The sequence below is a fragment of the Agelaius tricolor genome, unplaced genomic scaffold (genome assembly GCF_023055355.1).
Source record: "Agelaius tricolor isolate 1412-34295 unplaced genomic scaffold, bAgeTri1.0.p SCAF_9, whole genome shotgun sequence".
NCBI lineage: Eukaryota > Metazoa > Chordata > Aves > Passeriformes > Icteridae > Agelaius > Agelaius tricolor.
The window spans coordinates 991,631-1,007,562 of NW_027269269.1; the positions used below are offsets into that span (position 1 = coordinate 991,631).

At 38.1% G+C, this 15,932-nt stretch overlaps 1 protein-coding gene across 3 annotated transcripts in view; it reads right to left on the reverse strand.

The window, feature by feature from the left end:
* The window catches only part of FRY (FRY microtubule binding protein), a 223,782-nt gene that overhangs the window by 185,840 nt on the left and 22,010 nt on the right, over positions 1-15,932 (reverse strand). For all 3 annotated transcript variants that reach the window (XM_071433956.1, XM_071433957.1, XM_071433955.1), the window contains exon 2: positions 8,729-8,905. The gene's annotated coding sequence lies outside the window, so the exon portion shown is untranslated. The remainder of the gene's footprint in view (positions 1-8,728; positions 8,906-15,932) is intronic.

Below are 15,932 nucleotides of genomic sequence, written 5' to 3' on the forward strand. Positions count from 1 at the left end.
CAGCGAGCACTGCTTGGCAAGCACAAGCAGGGCCTGACCCCTAAAGCAAGCTGCATGGTGAGTGAAAAATTCCAAGGGCTTAAAGACTGAAAAAGAGAGAAAAATCCACAAAACATGAAAAGAAGAATAAGAAATGCTGTACAGATTTACTTGAAGTCAGAGATATTTTCAGGTATTCTTTCATCCATCCCTGTTTGCTAGAGATGTTTGAGAACCTAACTAGTTGAAGAGCATCACCATTTTAAACAATGACATTAAAACTCCCAATTTTACTGATTATTTCCCTCTGACTTCTTGAAGAATCAGCTGCATGATAAGATGGCTTCCAAATAATGCCTGAAATATTAATCCTAGACAGGACTAGAAAAATATTATATTCTATTACCCATAAATATGACTCAATTTATATAGCCTGTAGGACAATGCTAGATTTAAGGCAGTGTGCCTGTGCATTTTACATATATCTATATATATAGATAGATAGATAGATAGATAGATAGATAGATAGATATTTAACATGTATAGTAAAACCTTACATAGGTATATTGATTATTCAATTTCTCCATTAACATTCATATTAAGACCCAGTGGACACAGTTTCAATTAATAAAAACAGAAAAACCTTTTAAAATTTGGATGGGATTATTTGTGACTCTGTACAGGCCTGAGATAAATACAATTTAGACTAATTTGCCAAGAATAACAGTGAATGCATTCAAAACAGTATTAGCAGAAGAGGGTAGTTGTGTCCCCTTCGCAAGCCCCCTAAATACAGTCAAAATGATAAGAGAGATCATATGCTGAGCAGATGCTCCCTTAGGGGCTGTGTTGCTCAAGGTGCTGCAGTGGCCCAAGGCTCTCCAGATAAACACCAAATACACAGATACACACACTATTGCACATCATGGAAATCAGACACAAAGACTGCTCTTGCAACAACACAACAGAAAAGGAGATTTAATTTTCTGAATGTCAGCTGCACAACTGTTAAATTTTAAACTAATACAGCACAACCCTATTTTGAGCAGTAACATGAATGAGAACAACTGAGAAAAAAACAGCATTAGTGTAAAATGAAACGTGTAATAACCTAGTTCAAGTCAGACACTCCCTGCAGCAAGTATGAATTTTGAGACAACTCAAAACTCAGTTTGCCCACTGACTGTGAACATTTAATCCACACAAGTATCAAGTCTGTCAAGAAAAGGAAACACCCTTCACTCCTTAATGTCTTCTACCATTATCTTTATACAGAGTTCCAGAAACAGGGAATTTATTTCACCTAAAGTTAATTAAGAGCTTAGTTAGAGACAAAAAAAGCTTGCCAAGTGAGATAAACCCTGAAACACTCCCAAAATTTAGTGAGACTCCCACTGAATTTTTCCAGTAATCCATTCCACAGTCCAAGTAGATGCATGAAACACCACCACCTTCATGCTTCTTCCAAGTTCAGCTCAAGGCTTTATAACCCTGAAATAAAGATGAGTGGCCAAATATCAAGGAGCAATTTTTCAGCTGGGCTGTGGGCTAATTAATTAAGGGCTTTCAGACTCAGGAGGAAAATCCTGAAATTAATTCAGATTCAAAGATAAACATATAGTTTGAATAAACAATAATTTCCTGACATTTTGGATTAGTTTCAAGAGGAAATTGAAGAACTGATGTCTTTGACAGCATAGAACACCATGATTTGGCTTATCTCTGGGAAGTCCAGTCATTACCAGTCTCTAGAACAGGCAAACACATTCTTGAAGCCTTCTGCAATTTGCAAACATCCAATGAAAAGTCCTAATACTGTAGAAACTAATTCTTTTCAGGGAAACATGTATCAGTAAAGTAAATCCTTCAATCACGTTGTGTTACGAGTCACTACCCTTACCTTTCTATAGTTAAGCACTACTGTCATGTTAGCACTATGAATTTAGCTAAGTGACTCTGCATTGAGAACATATCACAGGTATGGAAGTGAAAAAGTACCAGAGCAAGGGCCAGACATGGCACTTTGCACTGCTGGTCATAAAATTTCTATCTTTCTTAGGTGGAGAGAATTATTTGGGTGCTGTATTTCCAAGTCTTGACTCCAAAGAGCAAGTATTAGTGCAAAAACTCTTTTAACATAGTGCACAAATGTAACAAATAATTTTGGGGAGGGTGAAAAATAATAAGGGCATCTAAATAACCTGAGATTCCCTTGGTTCCTACATAGATTGGAAGCACATGGAGAAATGGGTGAAGTTCAGATCACACTTCAGCAGAAATGAGATTTCCAGATATGTTTCTCTAGTCTAACAAGCAGGACACATACTTCATGGGGAAGAATACAGCACAGGCACACAAAAACCAAGAGATCAGTGTAAACCAGGGTCTGACCAACTGCTTGCAGAAGGCTGCAGAGCTTCTCCTGCTAGCTAAGGACAGGCTTTTGGAAGGTTCTGGGGACTCATATGAATTAAATCACAAAGCCTAGTTTCAGTCTGAGAGGCTATTCTTCCATACCTGTTTTGCAGTCCATGGATAGAGCCATTGATTTAGGGCTGGGAATGACCTCTGCCTCTCCACTAAATATACTGAATAGTGGCAAGGGTAAAGTTAGCTTTTGGGAGTGCCTGTCCCACAATCATAGGATTATTCCTCCTTCTATGGGAGAAGATGCTGCAACTCAGCTATTTCAATGTTGATATTTCCTTCTTTTCAGAAAAACTGGGTATTTATGAAGCTAGTTCAGCTTCAACATTCAGGTGCCTTTATTGATAAGGCTGAGAAATTCCTTGCTTTAAGATGGGTTTTTAAAATACAAGAATTTGTAGATGGTGATTAACTCATTGGGCAAAATTCTGTTCTATAAATTTACACAACTGACCTCTTGAAGCCTCACAATATATAAGTTTTTCCTTTTTTTTTCCTCTCCAGACCTTCAAAAATCGCACAGGCCTCTCTTTTCAACTGTTTTCCTTATTTATACCTCTTTGTTAAGTCAAAATATTAAGGCACTGGATACAGTATTTTGGTAGCACCATATTGTAGCATCACAGCGGCTAAGCTGAAGAAGCTTCCTAAATTGCCCCTTAATTTTCCTTCAAGTTGCTACCCTGAACAGTTTTGTATTTGCAACCTTTCTATGCCCAGTTACCTGCCATGAAACAGCATTAAGAATATGTTTTGTTCCACCATGAGCACTTCACTGGGCAATTCACATATGACTATCAGGCTGTAATACTGATCTAACTTGATTATTAACTAATATCTCACCAATTTTAGACCCCCTGAAAAATAGTAGAGCTGCTGAGGATACTTACCAAGTGAAAATTTTACATCATCCAAACGCTTTAAAACAGGATGAAAAAGCTATGAAACTGTAGAATTCTCAACTCTCCCACAGAGCCAAAAATCTCAATTATCAACTATAAGTGAAGATTTGAAATATGGGGTTTTTAAAACTACTGTATATAGTCTTTAAGGTATACAAGGTAAATTTAAAGAAGAGAAGTAGCAATTAAAATGTCTTAGAAACATACAACATATCCACAGCTAGCTTAAGGAGGCCATAATACTTTCAGAGAAGTAAGATGCCTGTCAGTCACAGAAGATTCAGACCTACGACTCATGATATTCTGAGGCCTCTTTTACACTGCTTTTCCTTTCCTTGCGGAACATCAGGATACTGTGGTATATACAAAGAAAGGAGACTGCATTTCCCCCACCTAGCTGCACATATTCAAAGATCAAGTTGCCAAAGTGTAAACCCCATCTGTAGTCAACAGAGAGACAGGGATGCACCTCTGCAAGGCAGAATTCGTCTCCTCTGCCTGAGGAGAGTGGAAATTGTCTTTCCTCCTTAACTGCAGCCTTTTACTGAGACTTACAGATGCTTACCCTTTGAATTCTCACACAGGTTAGATGAGAGGAATGCCACACCAAGACCTTCTACACTACAGTAAATGTGAGTGAAGGACAATACACTAAGAAAGAATTTTCTTCCACCAGCAGAGCTACTCTCTGCTGGGGAAAGCTCAGAAGTGAGCACAGAGTTGCCAAGACTGATAAATTTTTTCTGCCCTAAGCAGAGGATGGAGCAGGGCTTCATCTCTCATGACTTTCTTTTCCTAATTTGTTCATACAATTCCAAAGCTTTATGTATCATTATTTTAATTGCGAATGGCAAACTAATGAGCAGAACTTTCTTTGATGGTCAGAATGCCATATAAAGAGATGCATGGAATGAAAGTAAACAATTCAAAGGGATTTTATCTTCCAGTGTCTAAGACAATGCTGAAGAAACTGTAAAAAAATAGAATATGAGATTCTTACAGCATTTTTCACTGCAATTTTGGATTATTCTGTTTAGGCATCAAAATTATTTGAAATTGGAAACTGAAAACTTTCTATCTTATGATGTAACTCTAAATAATGGCACCACTGGGTTGAAAATATTCTCCTGTCAAATCCTTTTAAGGTGTCTAGCAGCAGATTTCTGCTGCTAGTAGTTTGAAATTGTACCAAAATTGGCAATCGTGATTTACTATTGAACATCAACCCCCACATTATCAATGTGTGTGTGTGCATATCTGTGTGAAAGTATGTACAAAAATACCCTGGAAAATAAATCCATGTCTGCAGCCTAAGCGAAAATTTTTCAGCTTGCTTTCTGGAAACACAGAAAGTAGGTCAGCACATATTCCAAAATAGCACATCAGCACTGAAAGAAAAACTAGTATATCTGTACCTTTGGACTTTTTAGCTCATCTCTCTGCAGGGGGAAATGGAGGATAAAACCCTTTTTCTTATTCTACTATATGTATAAGAAAAAATTGCTTACACTTAAAAAGGCCCCCAAATAAGCCACCTACATGGGTAAAATGTTGTCTGTTTTAATCAAAGCAAAGCAACATTGAGTGGAACCATTTAAGCTTTATCTAAATATAACCAAAGGAAAAGCCAGGATGTTTAAAATGTGTTTAAAATGTTGTACTGGATATCTATCACATCCTGTTCCTTGTACATCTTGTTCCTTGTATCAAAAACCTATTTGGTAAAATATTTACTTAGGAAATAACAGCATACTGTCTGTGATTTTGTAGTTCATCTAGTGAGGATTTTCTTTTTTAGTATTTGCTGTTGCAATAAGAATTGCTGCCTATTTGTGATATCTTTGATGCTAGACACACTCTTAAGAAAAATATTTTCTTTTATTTATTTCCCACCCACTCGCAATTTTAAGAAACCAGAAAGCTAAATCAAAAACCAAATTACTTAAGCACGCACACATCTTATAGCTATAGAGATTCTTAAGAATTCTTCTGGAATTAATATTGACAACCTCCTTTCCTGAACTATTAACAGTTCCCTAACATGAAAGGAAAACCAAAATCCACTCTTACGTAATATTAAATAATGCTTATCAGTTGTAAAATATCACCTGATTCAGGTCAGTATCAATACTGTTGGCTTCAACATGATGCATGATGCTGATATGTTTCCCAGAAGAGATATCAAGCTAAACACTGATATATCTAATTAGGAAAAAATTATATTGCCTCCCTCAAATTCCAAGTGTCAGTCTTCATTTGGATCTCTGCACTAGATTAAAATGAATGCTTGAGAGGTACTGAGCATTAGTAGCACGACCTTTTAAGTTCAGTGATTTCTATGCAACCAGCAGGAATGCCTAGAAATAACAAAACAAGTCTATTTTTAGCTCTTCATTCTCTGGGGCTTTTTCTCTTGCTTATTTTTTTAACTACTGCTATGTTTGTGTTCCATCTCAATTCTTGGGCACTTAAGTCTAATTTATTTTCTTGTATCATTCAGAGCTGTTTAAATATCACATCCTCCAGTTTGTGAAGTATTATAACCCATGTATATATGTACATCATTTAGGCAGTTAGAGAATTGGATCTTCCACAGGGCCAGGCCTTCCAAGAAGGGAAATCAAAATGGAGAACAACTTCCTGAACCTACAGCTGCTGGGATCTGCACTTTTCTTTCACTCGGTAAACTGATGCTTGCTATCAGAACTTAAGTAAAATCAGGACCTTCCTAGGTAACACAGGCTTCACAAATAATTGAGTCAAGAAATTATGGATTTTTTAAAACTCTGATAAATGAAGCCAAAGTAGTAAAAAAAAAGAAAATGGTTGAAGTTTTAAGCCCTGTGAGGTCTCTACCTTGCAAAATTTTAAAACTCTAGCCTAGCAAACAAAGTGCATAATTAAACACGATTAATTGCATTCCTAGATTACTGCCAGATAGCTTGTCACATGCCTTGCTGGGTATAAATGCACAGTTTTCATTTGTTACTTCTAAAAACCAAAGGCACAGAGCTAATTGAGTTCAATCTACAGCTCAACACATATACTATTAAAATATCATTAGAGCAAATAAAACAAATAGCATAAATTTACAGTGAAGTATTAAAATAAATAAGGGAAAATAAGGCAGTTGTATTTATGAGTAGCAACAGATATTATCTCCCTTCTCCCTACCACTCTCTTGTTGAGGCCAGCACTGTCATCCTCCAAAACCTGAGAGATCTATGGGAAGATAATAGGTCACACATTCATCAGACTTCAGTACTGCTAATTTTTCTGAAATGCAACCAGTGTGATTAAAAAAATAACACTGCCCTAGTTAAATGGTACTAAACCAGCTCCTCAGCTCCCTGGGAGTTTTTCTAAACTGTAGAAGAAATTTCACAACAGCTTGTTATGTCATTTGGTCTCATTTCCCTTTAGAAAATAAAAGCCCACAAATAGGTTTGCATATTCACATAGTTCCTTCTCTGAGTTCAAGGACACTTAAAAGACACCTGCTAATATGCCAAATTTGTATTCATTGGAGTGGGAAGCCTGCTGCCATGAGATACCATTTCCACCCAGAAGCCATTAGCTTAACTGCTGAGAGGGGGTATCTTCTCAAACTGCTTCATGAAGGAGATACATAAGTATAACCAGTTCTTTGAAGGCACAGTAAAACAGGTAAACTAATCCTGAAGCGGTCAGATCTAATATTTTCTGAGCTTGTTTAAACCTGGAGGTCTTAGAATTACAGTTGCAAGGTAGTCTAGGAAACAGCTCCTGCATTTCCCAGCTTACCAGCCTGTTATTCCAAGAGCTGTACTTTTCCAGACCAGAGTCACCAGGCACTCCTTCCCTCCTGGCTCACGTGGTGCAATGATACGTGTTCAATCTTGTGCCTGGAGCACTGGGGATTGTGCTCTGCACTCCTGGGGCTGCACTGCTCTACAAGAGGTAGATATCTCCCTTACACCCTTCAGAGACTGTCATGGGATTTTCCTATTGTTCCAACAATGCACCAGGTTGAAACTGGACATGCTGCTGGGAAGATGTGTCCCCAGCCCCACCTCTAGCCAAAGCAAACTTACAGTCTTGGCCAAATGGAGCCCTTTTCATGTCAGCTGTAAGATACACATCACAAATGTACAGAACAACTTATCTCTAGGCAATGAAAATAACCATCTTTGCAGTGATCATAAAGGTCCAGAACACATATCACACATTTACAGATCTCTGCGCTCTACAGCACAAATGCATCCTTTTACTTGTTTTGATTTGCACTGTCTTGGATAAAAACCACACTACATCAAAATAAAATAAGCACCGAATAATAAATGGCTTTATAATAATTGTCCCAATGCACTGAAAACCATAATCCATAAATCTAGGAAAGCTGAAACAGAAATATCTGTATTTAAGCAATCAACAAAGAAAATAACATAACTACGCCATTGAAAAGGCTGTGACCCTGTCAAGAGTCTTTACAGTACTGCTCTTTAAAAGCAAAAGAAAATATTTCACCCCCCATTGGAGTAGAACTGGGAGCACTATTGAAGCCAGCACTCCAGGAGAAATTCTGCTAACAATGTCACCTGATGTGGCTTATAGCCGATTACACAGCAAAATTAATTGTCTCCAAGATTTATGACAGAAGGACTAAATACAGCCTAACAGTCATTTAAAACTAATACAACCTTCTTTCTAGTAGGAAAAGAAAGGCTTTGTTTTGTTCAAGAGGACACTGATGTACTCATGTTGCTATATATTTTTCCCCTGGCTCCTTGGTATATAAATGCATGGCAGTAATTGCAGCTATTTAATATCCTTTAATTAGTACATGTGCAAAATGCTTGTTCATCTGTTTTCCAGCAACGTATCAGCATTAACAAAACCAAATATAGAGACATAAAACAAGTGAGAAAAATTATATACAAATATAGACCACTCTTTGTTATAAGGAATTTCAGCCCCAGGAAGGCTTTAACTAAACACTTGCACTGTATCAGATTTGTTAAAAGCCACAAGTTTCTTTAGCTCCTGGTGATGGCTTGCCACTTTTCAACAACATTAAGACAAAGATTCTACAAATATCTGTAGTAAAGACTATCACATGTGATAGTCTTAATATAGCTTTGTAATTCATTTTTAAAGTCAGGTCATAAGAACCCAAAACTTGTCATTGCCAAATATTTAAATTTATGCTCACAATCTTTTTTGGTAAGAGCCACATATACATGAGCTTCCAAATACCAATCTACGTGTTTGATATTCTTCACACCTATGCAAAAGACTTTTAACTATTTACTAAAAATGTTAGAATAGTTGCCAAACCTATTCAATAAAGAAATGCATTAATACCTAGAATTTATTATCAGTCTTACCAGAAAAATCTCATGTAAATCCATTATGACTACATAATTAATGCAAAGTCTTACCTTTCCCTGAAGCAACAGTTTCCAGCAGTGATCTTTCTTAATGCTTTAATTCTGCAATGTAATCTTCATAAATAGTTTTCTGTTTCAGGCAGAGATGGGTTAACTGCAAGCAGTCTGGATGCTACCTTGATTGTTTCCTGGAGATCACTGTTTTGCTTTGTGAGCCATCACAACTACCTAGGATAAATAAAAGCCAACCCTCAGTCACCTGGATAGTGTGAAATATTACTGCTCCCAGATTAAACCAAAGATATAAAACAAATCCATGTCTTAAAACATGATGTTAAGATTTGTATTTATCTATCAAACATTTCATAACAGATGCCATTAAAAACTATTGCATGCTTTCTTGCCAGGATTCATGTTCTTGGATAGAGACATAAAACAAGTGAGAAAAATTTATATACAAATGTCATACATTTTTTAAATTACAACTTGTCATTACACTGAATACATGAACTATAAACTAGACTTGAAACTAGACCTTTCTTTTTGAAGATTTTTGGTCAGAAGCTATAAGCCACAGCAAAAACTGAGTTATGCTGTAATTCCTTACGCAGAAGCAAACAGAATGGTGCCTATGGAAAAAAAAAAGGGCTGTAAGTAGGAATGCACTTTGGTCTATTTGGTCCTGCTGCAAGGTCCCTATTACAACAGGAAACATTATATTCCTGTTTGGTGCAAATACAGGCAGCTGGCTGCCAAAAGGCTCTGATGTTGAGACTACCACCTGCAAAACCACTGGCAGCAGATGCAGATACCACACTTGGGAGGGAGAGCACTATCCCATGATGGGTATGCCCAGAGGGGGAATTGCCAAGTCCAAGTTGAATCTTGTTACTGTGAAAGCAGTTTGAATATTCTCTGTGAGCTCAAGAAGCGATGATGCTATGTACATCTGTGACATGAGTAAGACACCTTGTTTGCTAACTTGAACATGAAGTGCAGTTACACAGGGCCTTGTCCAACCAAAGCACTGAATACCTCCAAGGACAGAGACACACTTCTCTGGAGAGTCACAGTGCTGTCAGGGCAGCCTCTTGAACAGTGTATCTCCACCTGCATACTCCAGATCCAGGGCAGCAAATAGGACAGTCCATCTCCCCCTCGACTTGTTCAGCCCCATGAAATGTTTGACAGAGCATGTAATTAAAAGATCTACTGAGCTGATATTAACAAATGATAATGAGTAGTCGTCTATCTCATAAGGGGGTGTTTTACAACCTGTCTCCTCTCCCCACCCCTTCACCTGACAACAGGAACCACCCTTGCCACTTCAGCATGCATCATTAAATGGGTTATACATCCTGATTTCTCTGTTTGGTGCCTTTATCCTTCTGGATAGCCCTTTGCAGCTGATGTCTATAAAAATACAATAATACCTCTGTCCACACTTAAAGTAGCACTACTGTAAGTCTGAATAATTCTCTTCTGTCATGTTTATCAGATTTCCTGAACGTTAAGAGTATCTGACTGTGGCATCTGAGTAAAATAATTCAGAGAGACATGGCAGTCATAGACCTGCTCCTTCACAATTTCTGCAGATTTGAGTATTTTTTTCTAAGTTATACTCCAAATGCATATTAAAGATAAGGCTCTATTGTTTAGATGCATTTTGGTTTTGTAATGTAAGAAATGACAGACAATAGGTCTGACAGGTTACTGAAACCACCCTATTTTCATCTCCTGGGAGATGCTGTCAGAGACATACAAGAATTTTGGACAAAAATAGGTTATCAAGTTTTAAAATCATAAAAGGAAATCCCAATGACATGGAATACTTTAGGTTGTCATTGTCAGTACAAGAGAGCAGATTTAGGCATCATCCATCACACCTGTGCAGTAAGGAGAGACTGCATGTTAGAAGCAATCACCTACTTTTGTATATCCCTGTCACAAAATACACTTTTCAGTCTCTGGTAACCTGAAGCCATTATCCTGTGCTCTGGGAGAGGAGGGTGGTCTGGAGAAGAAGGAGAAAGAGCTTTCCATACCAGACACAGTGTAATTACTGACTTTCATGGACATTACTTCAAAGAACAGGGACAACCTGAAACAAGCAGTCTCAAGCGAAACATTGCAATCCTTTGCAGACACACCACCTTTTTAGTCCAAGTATGCAAAGGGCACAGTCTCCTCTACAAACTGAGGAAAACCAGACCCTGAACAAGGACAAAAAATGAGGAACCTGAAATAAGGTATAGTATGGAAATAATTCATTCAACTGTGAAGTGTTGCACAATGATTAGTCATATGCTACCTAACTTTTTATTCATTCTCCTTGAACAATTCCACTGTAAGTATGCTATTTCTACCCAGGTATTATTTACATCAAACCATGACTTTCACAGATCTGTGGTTTGCTCCATCAGCCTCATTAAATAATATATATACAATAACATATGTACACATATCACAGAATTAATTGATACTTCCACTGTGCCCAACTTTTTCTTCTGAAAAAGGAGAATTTTTATTTGTGTCTTTTTTAGTAGTAAAGAAAATTTTGAAATGCCCTAAGTAGGTACACATTGCTCTTGTAAATATTTTTGCTAAACGTGTATTCCTGAAATAATCTTCGTAACATGTAATAATCTTTAGAAGTATCAAAATTATGATACTAAAGGTACAAAAAATGCACTAACTTCATAGCTGTACAGTAAGACATGCCAACTAAGAGGTTTGTAAAAATGTGCCTTGTTCTCCAGAAACAACAAAAAAGAGTGATGGTAAGAGCTGCATCACTCCAGCACCCTCTGTTGGCCCTCAGGCAGCATGGTACTTTGTGCACACTTAATATCAGTTGTTGGATCCTGAATCTGTGACAAAGATTCCTTTACAGAAAAAGATACATGAAAAGCAAACAGAAACCTACTATGCCACCCAGTCCTATGCATAAAATCTTCCAGCTATATACCACAACATAGTTTAATATCAGATTTCTCAGTATTGCTGGATCAGTCATGCATTAGCCCATCTTTGCAGATATTTATAACTGATCTAACTTCAAGGGCAAAATGTTCTTTGCAAGCCCTGGGTGTGTCTGATATTTCTGACAAACACCAATAATAAATGGCACCTTGCATGCAGCTCTCACTAATAGAAACAACAGCTCTACAGAAAGAACAACTCTTTTTATGGAACATTATTCACTGTGGCTACTGAGAATGAGCAACGCTTATATTATGCAGAATATCATCCACAAAAGAAAGTGCTCCAATCAGGTCTCATCAAGCACACAGAATAAAGTCCAGATGCCAGATACAAGGTGATCTAAATATAAACTCCCTCCACTGTGCACAGCCAGATGGTGTAATTTCCAGAAGCAAAGGCCCTTAGCCCAGCGAGCCTGGCAGCTGCCTCGCAAAGCCGGCTCAAAGCTTTGCAAAGGCAGATGTGAAGTTGCAGTGGGGAGCAGAGAGGAAGAGGAAGGAGGAAGCAGGAGGGCTGAGATGGAGAAGCAGTGTGCTCCCATGGAGCTGGCGGGGGGTATGGGTGGTAAGAGCCACTTCTGAGAAAAACCACCCAGGGTGGTGATCGGGGCTGCCTGGTCCTTTCTGGCCCCTCAGTGTGTGAGAACAGGGCAAAGCAGCCTATGCCTGGCTGTGCAGCAAGAGGCAAAGACCTGCTGCCTGGCCATCCCACAGTCCTTGAACCACCTCTGAAGAAGAGCCACAAGCAAAGGGGAGGCAGGACACCAGCAGATCTCATGGAGCTGTCTGTCTGCTCTCACCAGCTGAGCAGTTCAGTAACTGCCTACATTATCTCCCTACGGCTAAGCCAACACTGGCCAAAACCCAAAAATAAAAACAAACAAAAGAGCTTTTCTTCACTGATCTTAATGACAGGGAAAAATTTATTCTGAAAAATGTCATCAGCTATTGCAAACCTGCTCCTTTCACTGCCTACTTCGCACCTTTAACCTCTCTACAGTTCTGTATCTCCTTAGTTTTGTTTTCACAGCATCCTGTCTGCTCACCTGAAATTCATACCCACTGTCTCACCACAATTCCAGGCTCTCTTCTCTGCTTTTTTTCTTTCCCATGTGCAGCTTCACATGATTATCTCCTAATATTTCAATGTTTATCAACTTTAAGATGGTGCTAATAAACAATGTTTGATAACAATCTCCAGAACATGCAGAAATGCATACAAACTTTTTACCAAACAAATGTGTGGTACTATTTGTCAGAAAGCATTACTACCCTATTTCAAATATTTACACACATGCTTCTACTTTGTGTAATTTATATTATACCACTTAACTAGGATGGAGAAATCGGTTTGATTTGGAATGTCAAGATCTGAATTATTAGAGTCAAATGTTTATTGCACAGAACAAACTAGAAACTACCTCACAAAATCTATGCAGTTCATTTGAGGTCACTGACTAACCAGTCCAAGAAGCCAGAGGTGGACCCAAACTGAATCCACATCCCCAAACCTCAAAACTGAAAGAAAAACCACAATAGAGCACTGCATTTTCCATTTTCAGGAGTTACTATTCTCACAGTTATTTTCAGGCATTTATATTCTGGCTTTATACTAGTTTCTGCTGGTAGATTCCTTTCTCTTTATCTGTTCTGATATTTTAAAACAAATTCAATGCCTCATTTTTTCCATGTTTAAAAGGTCTGGATCCAAACAGTAAATGGTAGGAGTTACTTCCTTTAGGATTTGGCTGTCATTAGGTAGCTGACTAGGGCTGCAGTAGCCTGTTCAGGAACAGGTTACTTATGCAACCATGTTCCTCTGCTTAGCAACCCCAAGGGTGGAGTCCAAAACAGCAACTGCACCAGCCACATTTTGCAACTAAAGTGAAGGAGAAAAAAGAAAAAGAGAGACAGGAATGGGAAGTGCAAGGGGAAATAGCATTTTTCTTCATGAGAAATGTAACTTTCTAAGAAAAGAAGGCAACAAACAACATAGAAAAAGGAATCAAAAGCAGCTAAACTATTTCTCACTCAGAGTGGTAATTACTTCTGAGATCATAATATGATAATGATTCTTAAGTGAAATAATTCATGCAGAGAACACATTAATCCCTGCAAAAGATCATGTAAATACTTTGCTATTCTTGCACTAATCTTCTCTTTCCACTGAATGCTGAAAAAAATCTTCACTTACAATAAAATGCTTCACTTACAATAAAATTTAAAAAAATGTTCCTGGTTAAATAGCTGAACATGTTGAATACTTACAGAGAAAGGTATCAGTCCTAGTACTAGTACTAGCACTAGAGATACTAGTACTAGTATCTTTGTGTCAAGATGTTAAATTTTTAAAAGAGAAGGCAAACATTAAAGATACTGTTGACAATTTTAGGAATAAAATTAGCTATTTATTTAATTTACTACATTTGTGCTGGTTAATAATAGGCATAATTCCAGGATATAATACATTATTTTGAAGATTTATAAATAAACATTCTGTGAAAGAATCAATGAAACCAGTACTTCAAACAGCAGTGTATGAAGAAAACCCAAAATTAAAAACCCCACAAAACTACCCAAAAATATTTGGGTACACAAAATAGTACCACTTTTGTGTTCATAAAAAATTGTTCCAGTTAATGATTTTCCCAGCCTCCACAAATTCAAAGTCTTTCTCTATTTGGCCAGGAACTGATTATGTACCACAGAGACAATAAGCTTAGCTGGGGATGTTGACCACTTGTATTCATATAGAAGTTACATTTTTCATTTTTTAAAGTATTTAATACAGAAGGGAGAAGCACATCTTCTGAGCAGCAGGGATGCACTTGGCCAGCCCATGGAGTGCAGTGCCCCACCAGGAACACCTGTGCTTGCTTCAGAGCAGCTACACAACCCCTTTGGTCTGGGGGCTGGAAGGAGCAGAGCTCTATCACTTGCCCACATCCACCCAAGTAGCTGCTCTTTTGAGTGTTTGGTTTGGCCTGGCAGGCCCAGGCAGCCTGCAGCTCTGAATTGGTGCTAAAAGCTCAGAAAGGCAGCGTGAGCATTTCTGCTGGTCCAGCTCGCACTGCACATGCAGCTCCAGCGCTTGTGCTTTCCCCCCATGCTCTCACTGACAGCTGGTACTGCTCTTCATTTATACTCCAGCTCTCACCCCAACACACTGTCTCTCACACAGGAGCCTTCTCAGGTAACCATGTTGCTTCACACAGTAAGTAAATGCTTATTTAGTAAGAACTACTCATTTAGTAAATATACTAAATGAAGAGTTGAGATGCATCATTCATGCTGTGAAACAGATTGATAAACACACCAGCAGGAAGGCACAGCTCTCTGATGTGTTATTACACAGTCTCTAGAGCTCAACTTGGCAGACTGTTTCTTACCAATTATACATAAGACAATGTGCTTCTTTAACATTGACCTAATTAGTGACAAACCTTACTAATAGACTGTATACCTGTATGACCTGATTACTATTAGCAAAGGCAGTTTGCTATAAAGCAAACTGTGGTCCTAGAGACATTTACTTAATTCACTGACAGAAAAAAAGATAGTGATAAAAAATAAACACCTCAACAACTATGAAAAATTGCTAAGTGAAGGCTAGGATCAAACTTGACTGCCAGCAGGGTGGCAGTACCTGGATTATTGTCCCCCACTGCGGTCACTGACAGCTCCAAGCCGCTCTCTGGAGACTCCACATTGATGAATACTTTGAGAGTTACCATCAATAAATGCCATCCTGTTCTAGTTTTAAACTCTCATGACTATTTCATAAAAGAACATTTCAAAACCCAACAGCTCTAGATACATTTCCCCTCAAAACTGCCTGTCAGTCTTGATAACTTGCATTTGTAAAGGAGTTCAGAAGTGAAAAGGACCAAATCAGACAGTATTCTAAAAGGGTCCTAATGTCTATGGTAGAGGATTAAACCAACCACAAAGAAACAACTCAAAAACCAAAACAAAAAACAACCCAACCCTCCTTCTATTTCACATTAACTTTCATTGGGAGAACTTGAGCACAGCCAACACAAGAGAGCTAGTAGAACAGAGAAGAACGTAGGATGACAGAATCTGATTTTCCAGCATCAGGCCTGATTTCTTCCTGGTCAAAGGGATCGCATAACCCATGGCCACATTGGGACTCAAAGCAATAAAAAGAAAGCACTTAAAGGTAAAGAATTTTCTACATGTGACTAAAAAGCTTCCTACTGCAAGAATCTCTAATGGTCGATCAGGTGTTGGTTTGGTGACTACAGCTA